The sequence below is a fragment of the Saccostrea echinata genome, unplaced genomic scaffold, assembly GCF_033153115.1.
Source record: "Saccostrea echinata isolate AGI-Se365-2 ecotype Australia unplaced genomic scaffold, CSIRO_AGI_Sech_v1 ptg000023l, whole genome shotgun sequence".
Taxonomy (NCBI): domain Eukaryota; kingdom Metazoa; phylum Mollusca; class Bivalvia; order Ostreida; family Ostreidae; genus Saccostrea; species Saccostrea echinata.
In genome coordinates, this window is record NW_026889772.1 from 7587522 (window position 1) to 7593618 (window position 6097).

Consider the following 6097-nt stretch of genomic DNA (forward strand, 5'->3'; position numbering starts at 1 on the left):
TTGGATTTGAACTATGAATTATTTCTGAAATCTGTTTTTCATATTTGCTTTTGGTTTTGTTTGTTTGTTTGTTTAAAATCCATAATCTGGGAAATGATTATCTATCAGGAAAAATGGCAACATGTATTTGAAATAACAAAAACATGATAACCATAAAAAAACAAGCAATACATATATTACATATGTGTAATTTATGTTTCAAAAATTTAACAAGTAACATATATGTACATGAAAAAGTTGAAGATAACGAACAGTGATCGCTCTAAAACAAATTACAAACAATACAAATCAGTGAACAGGACAGGATCACGTGCCTAGGAGCAGAAAGCATTCCCTGTAAATCGGTCAAACCCGCCGTGACCCCTATGTATTGTTCAGGTGGACAGAATATTCCGTAGTTGAATTTAGTATATAAAAAAACATAGGCCTAACAATTGGTATGAAATATGTGATAGCGGAATATCACTACATGTACATAAAAAAGAAAAGTTGACGATAGAAAAGATAGAGTCATCTTTTTTTACAGTTAAATTGTTTGTTGACCCTCATCGTCAAAATAGTCAGTAAAACATCCAAATATGAACCAGATGTCGCAAACTCTGTGGTGTCTTTTACTTTTAGTTCACTGGGATACATCGAGTCCACATATGGATGGGCGTAACTATTGTTAATTGATGAAACGTAGTCGATACATCTAAATTTGGAGTTGAATGCCACAACAAGCTTTCTGTTCTTCTCATGTAGAAGTTTCTGAATATCTGCTTCAGAGGAATATATATAAACAGGTCAGTAAATAAAGGAGCAGAATCATTCGGAATTCCAACACTTTGATGAAAATCATGGACTCTGAAGACTAACATTGTCAATGAGGAAATCTAGCATCTTCAAATATCAACCTCAGAAACTTATTTGTAGAATCAGAGTAATGTTTAACAAAACAATTTTGTTGATGGCCAAACACAAGATATAAAAATTTCAGAGTCTCATTTTCATTGAAGAGGCAGTTGTCTGTGATATCTAAAAGCATAGCTTTTAATTCATCGTGAAAAATTCTTGATAAAAGTCTAGAAAAATCATACGTCTTGATGACAGATTATCAAATGTTCATAAACATGTGTTAAAATATGTCTCATACATGAAATGTGTTGATGACAGAAAATTATAGTGCTCAAAAGTCAGATCCCTGAAAACATCAGAGGTGGGATCAAGTGCCACTGAGGAGTAAGCATTCCCTATCGATCGGTCAAACCCGCCCTGCGTCCGGAATATTCCGTTTACAATTCAGTATGAAGAATAACAATTTGCATTAAAAAAATGAGTCAATATTTCTCTTAACAATTGATAATAGTGTATCAGTACTGTATTTGTATATTATTTTTATACATCTCTTGTTTTCTTACATTGATATTTACCGAACAGCAGCTGTACATGGTATTTTGGAAGTATTTGTAAACATGTATTACCTCACTCCTCCATGGCACCTGATCCCACCTCTAGGTCCGTGTTTGCTCTGCTCTTAATTTGTATTGTTTGAATGGAACTTTTGACCTTGAAAACTTTGTTATCTCAATATTTCATTTGTAAATATAAAATTCCAAACAACCTGAAAGAAACACTAATTAAAATAGATTTTTTTTCATTTATTTTGAAACACAAGTGACTAAATTAAGTGCATTGTATTGTCAACAGAACGATTTTTTTTCTTTTTGCGGCCATGTTAGTTATATTTATCTGTGTATTCCATTTATTTACTGCTGTTTATTTTCCTCTTTATCAGAAACAATTAAAAAGAAATAAAACATTTCCATGCGTGTATTGTTTAAAAGGACAACACACCATGCTCAAAGACTGCATTATTAAGTTGCCTTAATTGTTTGAATGCATTTCAAATCAACAAATAGAGAAATATGTTTCACTTATATTGACTATAATTGACTATAAGTATGCCTTCAGCACACAATTAAGAAGAAAGGAAAGAGGCTTTGAAATTCGGTTAATTTTTAGGAAGATATCAATAGGCAAGTCTTTTGACAGAACAATATATTTGAAAATTAAAAGCAATTTTTTAAACTGTCGAATTAAAATATCTTTGTTTGAACATTGGAAAAAACTGACATTATTATTATTTGACATTGTAGTTATGCATGACTGATGTTTTACTACAATTGCTCTATAAAATATAATCGGCACTTAAGGGCACTTTACGAAGGAGTTGTCACTAGCTAACTAGTCAGTGGGTGTTTTTTTACATTTCGTCCTTTATTTTTGTCTCCTGAAAAATAGACATTTAAGGATGACTACTTTTATCCGGTTTCTGTCTGTTTGTTTGTCTGTAACTCAGTCATATTTAGGTTGAACGGGATACCAAACGAAATTTCTCCCACATATTTATTTGCCTAAATTAGTAGGATTTTAAATATCCCACCTTTCAGTATGCTTGTAATTTTAATATTTTTTTTAATTAATTTAATGAAAAATACAAAAATATTTTTTTTCTTATATAATTCCTGTTTTAAAAGCTTAATATTATTTTTGAAAAAGTTAATTATAGTGTTATTATAAAAACCAAAAACTCAAATAAGTATCTTTTTGCGACAAAGAAAATATGGCAAAACACTGGAGAAACTTCATTTCTTGAAAACATATGGATAACATGGCAACATGGTATTCTACAATTACTTAATTAATGTGCCTGAATATGTGAAGAAGTGAAATATAGAAATTGAATATATATATATATATATATATATATATATATATATATATATATATATATATATATATATATATATATATATATATATATATATATATATATATATATATACCTACTTCCGCCCTACGCCGAGGTGGAACTCTCGACCTATGGAACCTGTATCCTAGCAGTATAGGAGCAGTGAGCTATACCGCTTGGTCATCTTGGCAAGTCAAAAAATTTGCTTTCGATGCCAAAGGAATTCTCCCGGAGCCCCACTACACTACACGGTCATTGAGAATGAAGATGCAGCACAGTTACTTCTTGAATAGAAATAAGAAAATAAGAAGCACAATAGGAAGTAACCATACTTGTCCTCACCGCTCTCAAGGTGGTGTACTGTTACTCAAACAATGGAAATATATGTAATGTTTTTGCTTATAAGTGTTAAAAAGCAGCGGTGTTTTAACTGTCTTTCATAGGGTTTATTTTTATTAAATGTCCATGGTACAAATATAAATAGTTACAGACTTAAACATTTTGTCTATTTTAAATGAAATGTCACAATGTGAAAATTTGCGTTAAAATAGCTTTAGATAGTTCTTTTAAACGGTATTTCTATGTATCTACAAATTTTTGACCCAATAATAAGCACTCAACCAAATCAAAACGATACTTCAAACGGAAGTACGTCATAACATGGAGGTATCCATACTACTTTAATTTCTTTCAAAAGGAAGAGGTGGTGACACATGATTTGCATCGTACAAGGAAACAAACCAAAGTTTTTAACCTGAAGATAACGAACAGGAATTATTCTCAAATGTCCATTTAAACAATACTAATATAAGCAGAGCCAAATCGGACATCTGAAAACATAGGTGGGATCAGGTGCCATAGAAGAGTGAGAATCAGCTGTCGATCGGTCACAACCGCCTTGTGCTCGTTGTCATGATCGGATAAAAGGGGAAAAAAACTTAAATTGTATCACCTACTGAGTAAATACAAAACCACAAAAAACTCGGCACTCAGGGCCATTGAGCAGAGAGGGATCTTTATCGTGCCAACGTCTGTCGTGACACGGGGCTTCGGTTTTTAAGGTCTCATCCGAAGGACCCGCAACTTCCATTTCAAAGTGCCGAGCGCATGGCGAAAGGACAGTTGCTACCCATTTTTTATCGACTTAGGTCAGTCGCGGCCGAGATTCGAACTCACGACCTTCCGATCACCACCAATACAGTCAATGTTTTCAACTTCTATTGTTTCTGTCGTTGGTCAATTTTAGCGGTGTGTTCTTTTGTAATTGTAAAATAAATTGAGAACCATCAAACGCAGAATACCACAAATCCTACCGAGATTGTGTCTACTTATAAGACGACCTTAGATTCTCTTCTCTAATATACTTTATAAAATAAATCGATTTTATGCAAATTTAAGTACAGAAAAGCAAGAAAATATCCAAAGCTAACTTTCTTGTAGATCACGCAAACATTGAGAAATCTACATAAATATATTGTTTATGTACGTTTGCCTCAGTGATATAAGGAATTGACTACGGATACTTATATTGATTTTTCTCAAAGACGTTTTGTCTAAAGCACGACGAAAGGAACGACACCACTCAATATGATCTTAAATGTGAAAAAAAAAAACTACAGCTTATTATTGTATTCAGGATTATCATCGAAATAGTAGAATTACATGCAAATTAAGTAAACTTAAATGAAATCGTGAGGTGTCGTAAATAGATATTTATGCTTAAATCGAACAAATTGCATCTCCAATTATGCATACAGAAATCTCAAATTGAAATCTATTTCAAGAAGTAAATTAAGAAATTTTTTTTTCTTCGTAGAGTTAACTTTTAAAAACAAATGAAAAAATAAGAAAAAAATAAGTCATTTCTTTGCCATTTACAAGGAAAGGTCATTCTGGTTACAGACACGTTTACAGTTTAAAAGGGGATTCTAGTAAAATTCTACAAGCACTTATATACAGAATGCCACTACGATAGGTTAATTTCGAGCACTGCATGACAAAATAACTAGCATCTATTAGAGTTATCATTCTTTGCGGACCTTCATTGATGGCAATGTGTTAATTTTTGCTGCTTCTTACAGATTCACTTAAAACCAATTTTAAAACATTGCATTATATACATGTATATGACGCAATACATATTTTCCTCTTTTTTAGATCAGTTGTGAGGTTGTTGTTTATTATTATTATTTACTTTTCTGCCAAAATACAGTAATATCTCATTCGCAAAACAAGAATTATTTTGTAATAAAGGATATTTCGTGGAATATTTTGGCACATTTCAACATATTCATGAATTGTGAAAATATTTTACAGTGATCGAACTCAGAAGCGAACAAAATAATACATTTTGCATCAATTTTGAAGTTAAACTGTTTTTCTTAAAAATAAATATTTAAGAAATGGCAAAAATTCAAAGGAAAATAAACAAATTAAATGTTATGTAAATTGTAATAACGACGCATAATGTAAGACTATTAAGACTTAGCGATAACTATATCATACGTCAAGATGTAAACTGTGCAAGAAATAATGCACATTGCTATAAACCAAAATGTAATATTATTAAGAGAAAGCAATTATTATCATATCTTGCGTCGAGATGTAAACTGCACATGTAATAACGCATGCTATAATAATCCATTTTGGGTAAATTATCATAAAATACATAACAGGCGACTTAAACTTTACATGTGTTTTCCGACATTTCAATGAATGAAATATATGGAAATAACGAATAGTATTCAAGCTCAAATGTCCATTAAACATTACAAAATAGGTGCAGAGCAAACACGGACCTCTAAGATATCAGAGGTGGGATCAGGTTCCATGGAGGAGTGAGCATCCCCTGCCAACCGGTCACATCCGCCGTGTGCTCCTTGTCACTTTTCATCATGATTGTCATGATGAATCTCAGTTGTGATGAAGTGGCAATAAACAGAGGTTTATATTTTCTACTGTATAATATTTGTGTTTATCTCGATGCAAAATGTAATAATCACTGTTTATTGGCACATTGTAATGATGATTGCGATGTTTTACATTTAGAAAATACAATATCTTTATATCTTTATATATATATATATATATATATATATATATATATATATATATATATATATATATATATATATATATATATATATATATATATATATATATATATATATATATATATATATATACTGTATATATAAATGTTAATGTCTACAGTCCGTATAGAAATAATATATTGTGTATCGGACGCCTACAATTACTGCAAATGAAAGTCAACACCCCCTTCCAAAAGCAGCACTCCATAAAACGGTTTTTTAAACAGAAGAGTGCCTGATTTGTTAATGTTCATATAGAAGCACATAGAAT